Source organism: Macaca fascicularis, chromosome 6, assembly GCF_037993035.2.
Source record: "Macaca fascicularis isolate 582-1 chromosome 6, T2T-MFA8v1.1".
NCBI lineage: Eukaryota > Metazoa > Chordata > Mammalia > Primates > Cercopithecidae > Macaca > Macaca fascicularis.
Genome location: NC_088380.1, coordinates 135,289,240 through 135,305,025, shown reverse-complemented (window position 1 = coordinate 135,305,025; position 15,786 = coordinate 135,289,240). Strand labels below are relative to the sequence as shown.

General features: G+C 37.8%; 1 long non-coding RNA gene across 2 annotated transcripts in view; it reads right to left on the bottom strand.

The window, feature by feature from the left end:
- Positions 1 to 6,702: 6,702 nt before the first annotated feature.
- LOC141407058 (uncharacterized) overlaps positions 6,703 to 15,786 on the bottom strand; it is a 178,341-nt gene continuing 169,257 nt past the window's right edge. The window contains exons 4-7 of one of the 2 annotated variants that reach the window (XR_012414048.1): positions 10,836 to 10,905; positions 8,674 to 9,114; positions 7,865 to 7,914; positions 7,376 to 7,591 (exon numbers count right to left, since the gene is read on the bottom strand). This is a non-coding gene — a long non-coding RNA (uncharacterized lncRNA). Of the gene's footprint in view, positions 7,592 to 7,864; positions 7,915 to 8,673; positions 9,115 to 10,835; positions 10,906 to 15,786 lie in introns of both variants that reach the window. The other variant, XR_012414047.1, reaches the window with a different exon arrangement.

Sequence of the window (15,786 nt, the reverse complement as noted above, 5' to 3'; positions counted from 1 at the left end):
TTTGTTTTGAGACAGAGTCTCACTCTGTTGCCCTGGCTGGAGTGCAGTGGCACGCTCTAGGCTCAATACAAACTTCACCTCTTGGATTCATATGATTCTCCTGCCTTAGCCTCCCAAGCAGCTGGGATTACAGGTAAGTGTCACCATTCCCAGCTAACTGTGTGTGTGTGTGTGTATGTGTGTATTTTTAGTAGAGATGGGATTTTACCATGTTGACCAAGCTGGTCTTAAACCCCTGACCTCAGGTGATCTGCCTCTCTTGGCCTCCCAAGGTGCTGGGATTACAGGAGTGAGACACCATGTCTGGCCTCACAACTTTGAATGTATGATTCTATTATTTCTGTCACTGATAAGAAGTCAGCTATCTAATTGTTTTTATATTATATTTCAAATTTTTATTTATTACTTAAACAATACTTGTCTAGCATTTGCCATGTGCTAAACTCTGCTCTAAGAAATTAACAAATATTAACTTACTTGATTGTCATAATAATCCTATTAGTATAATATAGGTACTGTTATTATCATTCCTATTTTCAATTTGATTGACCTTAAATGACTGGTTCATATCACTGATGTAAAGGCCTGTTCATTAAGTAAATATCTACAAATAAGTACTTAAGAAGCTATTTAGAACAATATGCTGGCAATTAATCCAGCAAATATCAGTGAGACTAGAATGGTTGACCAGATACTCTCTTGGTAATCCTGATACATGCTGGGCATAGCAGCTCATGCCTGTAATGCCAACACTTTGGGAGGCCAAATGGGGAGGATCACTTGAGACCAGGAGTTTGACACCAGCCTGAGTGATGACATTGGGAATTCTCATCTCTATAAAAAATAAAAAGTAATTAGCCAAATGTAGTGATATATGCCTGTGACCCTAGGTACTCACAAAGCTGAGGTGGGAGGCTGGCTTGAGCTCAGGAAGTTGAAGCTGCAGTGAACTGTGATTCCACCACTGCACTGCGGCCTGTACAATAGATCAAGATCCTGTCTCAAAAAAGGAAAAAGAAAAGAAAAAATCCTCATACATAACTTAAAAAAAAGAAAAAATAAATCTGCATTTAAGGTGAAGTGAGAGCCTTGAATAGAAGAGAGAGGCAGTTTTTTCTTTCTCAGGGCTATTTGAGATGTTTTAGTCTGCGAAATGTAAAGTGGTAGAAAGGCACTACTGCAAAGGGCACCAGAAACCAAGAAGAAAAGCAGTGGCCTCAAGTCAGATGACACTGATTCTCAATGTAAAATATATGTCACCTGTTTAGTACCAGCAAAGGAAAAAGCAAGACCGCAAATAGCTTGTAATGAAATCCTGTGGAATTGCAGTTGAAACTCCCCTGGAAACTGCCTCAGGCCAAATGCTTGAGTCACCAGATGTCCACTTCCTAAAGAGAGAAGTCTCTATGAGCCAGGTCCTACTAAGTATAGTCAGTATATTGCCAAAAGAAATGTCTAAAGGGCTTTTTACCCCTATTTTGGTTCCACACTGTGGCAATTTTGCTGCTTTTCAGATTATTTCCGGAGGCTTAGAAGTAGAAGAAAATGTGCAGAATATTCAAGAAACCGAAAAAATAATTCTGTGTGGCTAAGTATAGATTTGAATGGAGAGCAGATACTGTTACCAAAATACTGCAATTTCAGTGTAGGTCCTGCTGCTCACCACGTAGAAAGCCAATCACTGAGACTATGGTATTGCCAGGAAAGGAGGGTTTAACCAGGTCTGCTGCTGAGGAGATGGGATATGTGTCTCAAATCCATCTCCCTGACTGACTCAAATTGGGAGTTTATACAGCAGGGAAGGAATATAACTACACCCAGGTAAATAGGAATTAGGGAAGGCTAAGGAAATCATGAAGGATGAGAGTCTTGGCTTCTCATTGTCTAGATGTGGTGATCTGGTGAGTTTCAGTTCCTTGATACCATCTAGTTTCTTGAGGAAGAAACTCAGATAAGACCAATGTAAGTTTCAAGCTTTAAGGCTGGCTCAATTTCTATGTTTATTTTAAAAGACTGCGAACATCAGTTCTATAGGACAATTGGGCCGATTTCAATATGTTGTCACCCAAGAGGCACTCATGTTTTAAAAGTATTACAAAACAAACAGTCCCTGATTTCCAAACCCATTCGAAGTACAATGTATATTTTCTGATAACATGGTTTACAATAAGATTAAAAGGAAAAAAAAGCAAATCTGTAAAGGTAAGTAAAACAAGAGTTGCTGAGGGCAAGTTTAGGTAACCCTCTAACTACAATGAGATCATTACTTGAAAAAAAATCATTTACATTGAGTGCATAATACTAAAAGACAGTGTCATCTAGAATAAAGACAATATACCTAATATATATGTATATTCATATATATAAATTCACCCAAACACAGAGTGGCTAGAATTGCAGAGGGGCGGGTAGGAAATGAAGATGTCTTATTTGCTCACCTTATAGAAAATACAAAATTGTCTTCTTGGTCAAGAATTTTGTGTTGACATTGAAACATGAACTACAACAAGTAATGGATCAGGGAACTTAAACTTTGTGAAAAGAAATTCAGACAATGATTTCAAACCCATGTTTAATCATCCATCAATCCAAATGCAAGTATTTGAGGCCAAGGGACTGAATTCCAACTAGATATGTAGCTAGGTATAATGAAATAGAAAAACACATTATCTCAGAAAGAAAGGGAAAAAAATGAGGACATACTTACAAACTTCACAGATGTGGGCTTTTCTTGCCAGAACATGCTTTCCAACATTGGGACGAGGCTGGTGATGCTTGCTGTCATGGCAATCACCTGAAATTAACTTATTAGCTCAGCCAACAAGAGGAATTAGATCAAACAAATTTTGATTTAGCATTCATCAGATAGCTGAATTACATCCAGAGTGACACTATTACATTTCTTTTTTGCCAAGCTATCACTCAAGAAATTACAGTAAGATTAAGAGCATACATTTTATAATAATTTTCTTAATGAAAGAAACAACAAAACTATAAATATCATATTTGTGGCCCATGGTACGAATTTAAACTGTAGGTCCCATCAAAAACCAAGACAAATTTTTTCAATTTCTCTCACTGAATCTCTTCTTTATGAAGCCACTTGAAAGGACAACATGGGTAATACGTGTTTTAATTTTCCTCTTTTCCCTTTATCTGTGCCACGTGGATCTCCTTGTTAGAAAAGATGAGATCTCTATTAGTTTAAAAATCAAAAATTTTGAAAAAAGCATTATTCATGCTTGAAAATAAAAACAGAAGACTTGATTTGTAATTGACTGACTTACATAAATCTCCTGAGTTTTAAAGAATAATTGCAAAGAAACAAGTTTGAAAGAGTCATGGTGGAGCTCATCAGTTGCCTCTTCAATGATTTACCAAACATATTTTTTCATCATAACCTAAGGTGAACAAATACCTGTTTTATTATATTAAGGGAAAATATATTTATTTGAGGATTATGCATCATTATTTTTAATAATAGGGAAGAAGCCCCACCACAAACAAAAGAAACAGAAAAATCATAACCTTATGTTGGGCATTCTACTCCTCAATCTTTCTCTACAATTATGCCAAGATCTAAAATTATCCTGTGATCTTCGTTTTGCCTTCCACTAGCCATTCCTAGAAGTCATGATGTACCTAGACCTGTTGTGTTGGTGCTGAGAACTACTTGTTATATGACTCATGATATCAAAGTCTCATAACACTAAGAAAGAATGGCAGCCCAAAGAATGATCTGAAGTTCAATCAGTGCACAAGTGGGATTTAAAAATGGAGCAATGATGGTAGCTCTTCTCAGAAGATGTACTGACATGCTCTTGTGTCACAGCTGTTTCTAAATCAAAGTAAATACACCCAGGTAAGCTAAAGACTACCCAACCCTTTGCCCCATATAAATCTGACAGAGGGTAATCTCAGCCTGTCGCCTAGGAAGGGTTTCAGTGACAGTGCAACTGATGCACATCTGTTTGTTTCTTAAATCTCTGCTACAATCTCAAGCCTACTTGAAAATTCCTCAGTCATCCTACCTAGTAACCAAGTTTCCCTCCATTTTTGCATTTGTCTAAAGTCTGCAAATTGGTGAACCTGAGATAACATTCTTGTGGGGGGGTTATGTTGTGTTTCTTTAAAACGCTGCCAATATTTGAAATCAGATGATTTTGCATAGCCCTTGGTATTTCCCTCCAGACTATATATTAATTACAAAGGGAAAAAAATAAAATAATAATGTTGTTATGGAGAAACCTAGAAAATACTGCCTTAACCAAGGAATTAGAGTTAACATCACCAGTTAAAAAAAAAAAATCAACATAATGTATCCATTAATGTGATTTGTTGAGGAGAGCACAGAGAGCACATTACCCTTGCAGTGTACCTTCCCAAAATGGATAACTCAATCTCATAATGAGAATACAGAAGAAAACTCAAATTATGTGACACTGCTCAAAATCAATAGCCAGTACTCTTCAAAGGTCACAAAAAAACTCAATAAAATGTCATGGATTGGGAAAGACTAAGGAGATCTAACTATTAAAACGTGATGTGGGATTCTGGATTAGACCCTAGAATGGAACATTGAACATGATAGTAGTCCTGGGTACCTCTGATACATTCACTAATGTCTCTTTTTTCTGTTCTTAGTGACCTAAGGGTCACTTAGGCATGCAGTGCCCTTCTGACTGATGGTAGCTATTGAGTCTCCAGCACCTTCCAGTGGTCAAGCTAATAGAGTGGGGCCCAAATCCTCAGACACATAAAAACAGGCATTCACCATGAATCACACGGTTAGCATAAACTATCTGGTCAAACTGATACAGTGTGACTCAAGACCTCATCTTAAGCAAACAAAAATACTTTTATCAGGCAGAATATTCCAGGGGCTCCGAGGTTACCTTCTCAGAGTCAGGAAAGGGCCAATTCTAATGAGAGGCATGTCTTTGGAATGTATAGAGTGGAATAACTAGTTTTATCCAAATAAATATATAGTTTATAATACTATACCAATGCTAGCTTTGTAGTAGATAATTCTTTAGGGTATTATAATATGATAAATTATGGAAATCTGGGTTTACTGAGTTGAAAAGTGGACCTTTGATATGGTTTGGCTGTCTGTCCCCACTCAAATCTCATATGGAATTGTAATCCCCACGTGTCAGGGAAGGGATCGGGAGGGAGGTGATTGGATCTTGGGGGCAGAAATACCTAATGCTGTTCTTGTGATAGTGAATGAGTTCTCATGAGATCTGATGGTTTAAAAGTGTGGAACTTCCCCCCTCAGCCTCTCTCTCTCTCCTGCCACCATGTAAGACGTGCCCTGCTTCCCTTTTGCCTTCCACCATGATTGTAAGTTTCCTGAGGCCTCTCCAACCATGAGGAACTGTGGGTCAATTAAACTTCTTTTCTTTGTAAATTACTCAGTCTCAGGTGGCTATTTATAGCAGTGTGAAAATGGACTAATACACTCCTCAAAAAGATATATCCAAGCCCTAACTCTCAGCATCTATATATGTGATCTTATTCAGAAATAGTGTCTTTGCAGATGTATGTAAGTTAAGGAACTGGAAATGCAGTAAGTCTGGATTTGGGGTGATTACTAAATTCAATAACTGGTGTCTTTATAAAAGAAAGGAGTCCCAGAGGGGAGGGCTATGTGAAGAGAAAGGCAGAGATCAAAGTGATGTGTCTACAAAGCAAGGAATGCCAAGGTTGCTGAAGACCACCTGAAGCTAGGAGAGAGGCATGGAACAGATTCCCTCTCAAAGCGTGCAAGGGAAAGAACCCTTGTTTTCAGACCACTGGCCTCCAAAACTGCCAGAGAAGAAATTTCTATTGTTTTAAGCAACCAAGTTTGTAGTTGCTTGTTACAGCAGCTCTAGGAAACATATACACTCGGTAAAAATACGCAGAAACCCTCTGCACTACTTTTGCAACTCTTCTATAAATCTAAAATTATCACAAATATTTTTAACAAACTTTTAAAAATAAAACATGGTTTCACATTAAATCTGGGTCTTTTAGCTTTCCTGGAAACAACTGGAGATTCTGACACTAGTTGGCCTGCTTTCAAAACAAATGGCAATGGTGAGTTATAACTGAGCAACAGTGGTTCCCATTAAACAGGGCCTTTTCTACAGGTCTCACCACTCCCCATTGTATTGCACATGGCCTGCTTTCCTTGTTTATGCAACTACCTGAACCCTATACGCATGTAGGTACATGTTCCCAGCTTTTTCCAGTCATCGCTGCAGGAATGGAGCAAAGCCTCATATCCCCATCAGGTGACTGATAATCCACTGTTCTGAAACAGAGGCAGATGTGCTTATTTACTGCTTTGTCCACCTGATTGAGACACCAGAGCTAGCTGTTCATCTGAGTCCCCATGGAGTTGGCCACACACTTCTCTAATAGCACAAAGTTCCCAAAAAATGTCTTAGCAATAACCTCACTTCCCCAGAGTCTACCCTCCCAGTGGGAAGCTCCGTTACCAGGTCCCACTCTGGCTTATTCCTGTGCTGCCTCATGCTTCTGAGAATGGACTGACATGCCTCAAACATGAGTCTTAAAGTATATCAGTTGCGCATGTCCACATTAAATATGTCTTGTTTGTGGAAGATAATGAGAGTGAAATGAAGCAGCATTTTGATTTATGCACCAGAGGTTAGGTTTCTATACAATTCACTAACAGAGAAAGAAAAAGAAAAAAGACAACAGATATTTAATGCAGAACATAACACGCATGGATCATTTGGCATAATTAAAGAAATTAATATGAGCGTATTCTGAGAATAAGATATTTTTAAGTTAGCAAGCAAATTTGAAAGTCTAATGCTAATAAAATATTTCTCCATATATTTTTTCTCATACGTTAACTTTTTAAAAAGTGTATATTTTGATCCTGCTCTTCAGAAAAATGTAACCACTGTATATTCTTCTATCTACTATTCTTTTAAGAAGTTAAACATGCAGTTTTATATTAACCATGAGTGCATGATATGTGAGTATTAACGTACTAATCATCTGCATTTATTAGAATAATGTTGCAAAATGTTCTAAGAGCGATAAATATAAGAGTAGAACTAATAGCCTCAACCACAGTAGGATGTAAATATCTCCCCTCAATGTATGCTGTTCAAAAAGGTCTTGCTGAAGACTATTTTTGATTTTTCAGGCTGAGAATTTTCAGTAGGAATTAACAAAACTTAAACCATGGCTACTTGCAAAATAAAAAAAGAAAAATGATCACTTTTCAAGGGAAATCCATTAATATATGTTAGAGAAATTTATCCAAGAAAGGAGAGCCAGATTAATATGTAAAAATGAAACATACAAGTTGTCATATTTCATAAATATGTATATATCTGAATGACTTTACTTGTTTTGATCACTGTCACCAAACCATCGCAGTGAAAAGAAAGAGCATTTTTCTTCCTTCCAGATGATCTCTTTCATCATCTCTCTTTGGCCACAGGTGCTACTGAGATGTTGTTTTTGCAGAATGGCTGTGCTTGATACAAGTTGAATATTTGCTTGAAGATCCTATTTGTGGGCATCACTCTCATGGCATTTGCATCAACAATCATTCATTTATCTATTAAACAAATATTTATTGTTTAATAACAATAAATAAATAAAATAAAAAGGCACTATTCTAAAAACTAAAACTGCAAACAAGTAGTTATAAGAATTAATACTACAATTGTTTGCTAATTAGGGAGAAATACAGGAAGGAAGGAAGGCAGGAAGGAAGGAAGGAAAGAAGGAAGGAATGAAAGAAGGAAGGAAGGAAGGAAGGAAGGAAGGAAGGAAGGAAGGAAGGAAGGAAGATCTCAAAATAGAGAACAAGGAAGGGGTTATTTTTTACCTTATTTAATCATGGAAGTCTCACTAAAGACAAGACATTTAAGCAAAATCCTGAAAGATGAGGAGAACTCAGTCATTTAAAAGTTAAAAAAAAAAAACAGAAAGGAAAAAATAAAGAAATTATCAAGTAATAGATAATAATAATGAAAGTAACAACAGCAACTAATATTTAGCAAATACCAAGCACTCTGCCTTGAACATTACATACATTATCTCATTTAATCCTCCAATAATTATCTAGGGGACTTATTATCCCAATTTTTAGTAAATATATTCCAGTTAAGTAAATAATCCAAAACTTCAAGTAGTGAAGCTGAGATTTGAATCCAATGTCTATTTCCAAACATTGTCCAGAATCTACCTGACTCCAAAATCTGATGAAATCTCTAGCACAGAGCCTTTCAAAGCATTGTACCTTTCTACTTCCTAGAATGACCTCCCCTTTCTCCACATTTACTTAATCCTAAAACCAGCTCAGAAGCAACCTTCTCCTCTGCCCTTCAATAGTAATAATAAATTAACTAACATTGCTAGACCCCATTATTATACGTGCTGAACATTTAGTCTTCAAAACAACACATATCTATTATCCTGAGACTTAGGTTCAGTAGGGGTTCTCAAACTTCCACAAATATCAGGAATACCTGAAGAGCATGTTAATGTAAAATTTGTTTTTCCAATACTGGAGTTTCTGACTCAGTATGTGTAGAGCAGGGTCTTAGAACTTGCATTTCTAATAAGTTCTAAGCAAGGTTGTTGCTGCTGATCTATGAACCAGTCTTTAGAGAAGTACCAAGTTAAATAACTTACCCAAATTTACTCAGCCAACAGATGGAGGGCAGAGTCAGCTGGGTTGTACTCAGGTACATGAATGTCCAAAGCCTGCATTCTTAACTAGCACATTGTTACTAATATGATATTTCCCAATTGGAATTTTGATGAGTACCAAGTATTTGGTATTTAGGGTACTTCATATTGTTATTATTTTTTTCTGTTCCATCTCTCCAGCCAGAGCACATATATAAGCTCTTGTTGGCACTGCCAGTGCATAGTATAGTGTCTGCAGAACCATGATGCTTAGTAAAGGTTGCTTTGTTGACAGTTGTCTCCATCTGTTTTGTGCTGCTATAACAAAATACCAAAGATTGGGTAATTTGTAAAGAACAGAAGTTTATTTCTCACAGTTCTGGAGGCTGGGGCATCCAACAAGGAGGGGCCTCCATCTGGCAAGGGCCTTTTTACTGCATCATCCTAGGACAGAAAGTGAAATGATGAGAGAGGGTGAGAGAAAGAGAGAGAGAGAAAGTAAGCTGAACACATCCTTTTGTTAGAAAACCATTTCCATAATAACTAATTCACTTTTGCAATAACAACTAATCCATTGATGTGGGCAGAGCCTTCATGACCAAATCACCTCTATTTTGTTTATTTGTTTGGTTGGTTTGGTTTGGTTTGGTTTGGGGTTTCCTTCCTTCCTTTCTTTCTTTCTTTCTTTCTTTCTTTCTTTCTTTCTTTCTTTCTTTCTTTCTTTTTTTTTTTTTAAGATAGGGTCTCACTCTGTTGTCCAGGCTGGAGTGTAGTGGCATGATCACAGATCATTGCAGCTTTAAACTCCTAGGCTCAAGTGAGCCTCTTGCCTTAGCCTCTTGAGTAGCTGGAACTACAGGTGTGTGCCACCCTGCCCAGCTAATATTTTTCTTTTAAGAGATGGGGTCTCCCTGTGTTTCCCAAGCTGGTTTCGAATGCCTGGGCTCAAGAGATTCTCCCACTTTGGTCCCCCAAGTGCTGGGATTGCAGATATGAGTCACTGTGCCCAGTCACATCACGTCTTAAAGGTCCCTCCTTTCAACAATGTTGCATTGGGGATTAAATTTCCAACACAAGTCCAGAGCCTCATCAGAAATGAGTGAAACTCAAGGCACAATTCATCCTGAGGCAAATTCTCTTCCAGCTGTGCAACTGTGAAATCAGAACAAGTTATTTACTTCCAAAATACAATGGTGGGAAAGGCATCAGGTAGACATTCTCATTTCTTAAGGGAGAAATAGGTAAGAAAGAAGTAACAGGCCCCAGGTAAGTCAAAACCCATCAAGGAAAACAACCTTAAGTATTAAAGCTGGATAATAATTTCCTTTAACGTCATATCCTGCATCCTAAGCACACCAGGGTAGTGGCTGGGCTTGCAAGGCCTCAGGCAGCCCCACCCCTGTGGCTTTGCTGGGTTCAGTCAACCCAGAAATTCTCACAGGTTGGAGGCTTGTGCCTTTGACTTTCAAGCTCTGTGATCTTGGGGGCTGCCCTACTCCCATTACTCCACTAGGCTTTGCCCTAATGGGGACTATCTGTGGATCCTCCACCCTTGAAGCAGGTTTCTCCCTGGGCCCCCAGGCAGTCTGTAATATCTTTTGAAATATAAGTGGAGGCCACCATGGCCCCACAGCTCATGCTCTCTGCACATCTATGAGTTGGCATCACATAGATGCTACTGAGGCTTCCTGCTTGTGCTGTCTGGAGCTGTAGCATGAGCTCCATCTGGATCTACTTGAGTCAGGGGCTGGGGCAGCCAAGGGGTTCTGCACTGGAATGCAGGAAGCAGAATCCTGAGGTGACCTGAGCAGCAAATGCTGAGGTCCCACAGAAGCCTCTCCGGAAACCTTGCCCTCAGAGTCCTAGCTTGCCTTGAAGATCTCTGAAATACAATTGAGGTCTTTCTCCCATTGTCTTAATGAATAGAACCTGACTTCTTTCTATTAATGTTAATTCTCTTTAGCAGAATAGTCACTTGGCCGCACCTTAGTATTCTCTCCCAACACATTTTAAAATTCTTTACATGGCCAGCCCAAGAGTTTCCCAAATCTTTTCATTCTGCTTTCCTTTTAATTATAAATTCCTTCTTTAGGAAATTACTTCCTCTTTTTATTTTACTGTAAACCCAAAAGCAGCTTTAGATATTTCTTATATATGTAAGATACCTGCTGCTTAGATATTTCTTCTGCCAGACATCCTCATTCATCATTCTTAAGTTCTTTCTTCCACAAAGTTCTAGGACACAACACAACTCTGTCAAGTTCTTTGCAACTCTATAACAAGGATAAACTTTACTCCACTTTCCAATACCTTGTTTCTCATTTCAATCTAAGTCCTCATCAGAATGAACTTTATCATCCATATTTCTACCAACATTCTTATCACTTAAGTAATACCTGAGAAGAATTAGGCTCTCTCTATAGCTCTTGTCTTCCTCTCAGCACTCACTAGAATTACCCTTAATACTCCATTCACATCAATCTAGACTTTCTCTAGCCTGTTTCTCCAAATTCCTCCAGCCCTTACCCATTACCCAGTTCCAAAGGCACTTCAACATTTCCAGAGATTTATTAGAGCCACAGCCTGACTTCTCAGTACCAATTTTCTGCCTTAGCTTGTTTTGTAATTTATAAAGAACAGAGACTTGTTTCTTACAGGTCTGGATGCTGGGGCATCTAAGGTCAGAGGGCTAGCATCTAGCAAGGGCCTTCTTGCTGTGTCATCACAGGGTGGAAGGGGAGAGAGCAAGAGAGGGCAAGAGGTGGGATGGAAGGGAAGGAAATGTAACTCATCCTTTTATGAGGCAGAGCCCTCATGACCAAATCACCTCTTAAAGGTCTCACCTTTCAACACTGTTGCACTGGAGACTATGTTTTCCACACATGAACTTTGGGGTACATATTTAAATTATAGCAACAGCGATCTCACCTTCTTTTGATTGAGGCTATTTTGAGTTCAAGAATCCAGAACTCCTTGAGGCTATGTAAACCAAAAATAAAATTCTAAGCCCCCCAGCCAACTGAAGGGACCCCTGCTTTCAGCCAGGAGGACTCCAAAGAAACCTGAAAAGCTAGTTCAGGCAATGATGGGAAGCAGGGGTCAGACATGCCTCATTATACTTTCCTCCCACTGGAATTCAAGCATGGCTGACCAGCATTAACATTAAAACAGAGATCTTAAGACTAACAGACTCTTTTTAGAAATAAGATACCAAATTCTAACCCGACTCTAGTATAGCATCACATGACAGATAGCAGGCCCTGTAAGAAATCAAAATATTTTACCCAAAATATGTTTATTTCACATATTTTGAAATGGCCCTGCAAAACTGTCTCTTGCGGGGAAAATTTACCTACTATAGACAATCCCTTTCCCATTTTAGGTATTTTTCTGATCCTGAGGAGATTAGTTAAGAGTCTAGTATCTTTTAAAGGCCTAAATAGGAAACATTTCTGAGACTCCATCTACATAATAAGAACCTTGATTTCCATAACCCCTTATCTTAACCCAGGCACTCATTTCTATTGATTCCAGGTTTTTAGATAACTTAGCTCTTTCAACCAACTGCCAATCAGAAAATCTTTGAATCCACCTGTGACTTATAAGCCCCCTGCTTCAAGTTGTCACACCTTCCCAGACCAAACCAATGTATACTGCACATGTATTGATTGATGTCTTATGCCTCCCTAAGATATATAAAATGAAGCTGTAACCCAATAATCTTGGCATATGTTCTCAGGACCTCCTGAGGCCATGTCATGGGTCACAGTCCTCACATTTGGCTCAGAATAAATCTCTTCAAATATTTTACAGAGTTTGGCTTTTCTTGTCAACAGCTAGCTCTTGTAATGGAAGTTTATTGCAAGAATATGTGTGACAATAAGAAAGAGGGAATTTTGGCAGGAAACTCAGCCCAGTCTGATTGATACTGGATCTGAAAAGTCCTCTAGACTCCAGGCAGCTCTGGTTACCTCAGTAGCATTATCACTCTGCAGCTATTCTGAGTATGTGTACTTCCCTTTGTATCAATTTACTTTCATTCTTGTTGCTGTCTACTTGATTCTTTTCATATTCCCAGGTCAAATTCCTCAGAGAAGGAGCATCTGATAGATCTAGATAATTACTAGCATTCCAATTTGGAAATGGTTTTTCACACTTGACAAAGTAATATGCTCTGCCCCATCTACGGATTGGCAGCACTTGGGTCAGGTGTCCATCCCTGGTCTAATCAGCTGTGGTCATCTGGGAAGGGTTTCATGATCCAAAATAAATCTGGTCATGGCTGCACTCTCAGAAAGCCTGTGGGTAAGATAATCCCTGTGATTGACATGTCTGGTACAAAAATTATTTTCTACCAAGTCTCCTTCTTTGTATTTTTCTAATCATATAAAGCATTTAAGTAAATGACATGAGACATTTTAAATATATTCTGTGGTTCACAGAGTTTTCTTTTCTTACATCTTTTTGTTCATTAACTCTTTGATGAGATTTCTCCTGTAGTTTTACACGTAATATTATATCCTCAATGGAGCACTGTAATAGAGCTATAAAAAATGAGAAATAACAGTGGAGAACGATTAATCCCTTATTCCAGAATGTGAGAATAGCATCTTAATCCTGTATCTCAGAGGGTGAGAATAGATATGGGAGGAAAGTTCTGTTTTAGGTAAAACAACACTGACAGTCTCATAAATTTAACTGTCATCTTGTGTTTGCTCTTTTGGCAGAGCCAGAATGTAATAATTGAAACCTTTTATTCTTCAAACACAACCTATATTTTCAGAAAAACTTGGACAGAGATTTTGTTTTACCTTGGATAGTTTATACATTCTTTTAATTTTTTTCTTCCTTTTTTCTGGAAATAGAATACTATATATTAAATTTCCATAGTCAGTTAGGCAAACATACAAAATGTCAACCAACTTTCCATTTCTAAATGATTTTATCTTAAGAATTGCTACTATTATTAACCCACTAAGAAAATCCAGGCTTTTTTAAAGCAAGGGTCCCAGCTGTGCTTTTATTTGATAGTTGTTGCCCTAAAACTTGTGAAGCCCCATCTCAAATTTCAGAATTTCATTCATCCATAAAATAGGGGTTCAGAATGATTTGTTTCCTGAAATCAGTTACTAAACTATTACACTTTATTGACTTTCCTGTTTCAACTGCTCTTCTAATATAGAGTGTCCTGCTTAGGGGATTATCTCTGTATCTCACCCTAGGACTCCTTGGAGCCTATTCTTTCTCCTTTTTTGTCTATTGGCCTTGCATTTCTACAGGTTGGAGTCTGGGTGCTTTCCCTTGGAAGCCTGTGATAAGAATTTTATTTTCAAAAACTTTCTGTGCTTTGGGTTTTTTTTAAAAAAACTTCCATATATGGGGTAAGATCCATTTGTTCATTCAGTTATTTCCCAGAGGGGAGGGATCATATAAAGAAATAGTTCATGGTTCAGGAGAATTATTAAATATATTCTGGTTTTATGAAGACTATTTTCCTTGCCACAAACATATTTCATAAAGAAATTATAAAAATATATGTTTTAAAGTTTAAAAATGCTAGAAGAAAGTGGCCTAGTTCAACTGAGACGTAATTGTCTAAAATTAGCCAATAAAAACACAATTTTCACAGAGTTAAATTAAATTCAATCAAAATGAAACCTTATCCTATCATCTATTGTCTGAATCTGGTGACCATGCTGGTGTCTACTTTCCTGTAAGAGAGCAGCAGAACAGAGCATGTGTCCATGTGACCAGCCAGAGGCACAAACGTATAGACCTGAAAAGAATAGAATGATCTTAGATATAAATCTTTCTTAAATGGCGTATTGACAACCCATACCTATGAGATTGTGCAGAATGTAGTCACTAGAGGTAGCAAGTCAGCTCTGAAAGATACCATTTCATCTGTTATTTGAAACAAAAGGTGGAAACTTAATTTAATAATACCTGTAAAACTGCAGGAGAAAACTCTTTTTTAGGAGGTATATTGTGACCAGCAACAAATTCCATGAAACCCTTTATAGGAGGTAGGGGGCAGGGTGAACATCTGGATTCCCTCTGTATCATCAAAGGGCCCTGGGTTTGGCCCCTTAGGAATTTATTTATTCATTTTCCCAGTCAACCATGAGATTAGAAGGAGGGGGGATGAAAAAAGGGTGAGAAAAATAACTTTGGTATGATTAAAATTTCTTTTCGGTAAAAATAAATATATTATAGTCAAGTAAAAATAAAAAAGAGGACAAGGAAGCAATGCTGGAATGTCACAGAATGACAGTTAACAAGCTTTATTTGTTCTATCATACAATGAAGCAGCCTCTTGGCCTTTATTTCTTTGGGCACATACATGAATCAGAACAGAATACAGAAAATCATTCTATCTACGAAGAATCAAGATTCTCAACTCCCTCACACCCCATACCCCCGTCTATTTCTATCTACTCCTTATTCGATCTGAGACCAGAGAAACTTGAAGGAAAGAGGAACTTTTCATATTGTAGAGAATTAATTATATCCAATTACCTTATTTATGACCCAGCTGAACTTTATTCAATTCTGCAATTCTCAAAGTTGGCATGTAGAATAATACATTATGGAGAGCCAGTGGGAAACATTTCCTAGGAATCTCCTGTCTAAACGTGCACTGTGTAATTTAGCTTCAATTAACTTCAGGGGGCTAACGGAATAGAAGACGCAAGCTCTATAATTTCCCGTGCAGTTTCGAAATAAAGATCACATACAGAAAACCTTTTTGTCTAATAGTTTTGCTTCCTCCTAAAGATGCCAAGTTGGTCATTTTTTGTTGTTTTCTCCATTGCAATATGAAGAATGTCTGAGGCCTGATGAGAAGTCAACCTTGCTTTGCCTGATGTTCATTCCACAGAGACTCCTATTTCTCTAAATGGGAATAACTTCAGTGAAGGTAATTCAGAATGATGGGCAAGTTCAGAGTGGAAATGGGTGAAAGCATTTTATTGGTTTAACTCTCTTTATTCTACAGAGGAGTATACATTAAGCTTCTTACATTTTAGGTTCACAGAAACACATTTTACCTTTTTTATCAAAGTATCTTTAGGACCTCTAATTCAGACCTGAACACTAGAAAAATGCAATATCAAC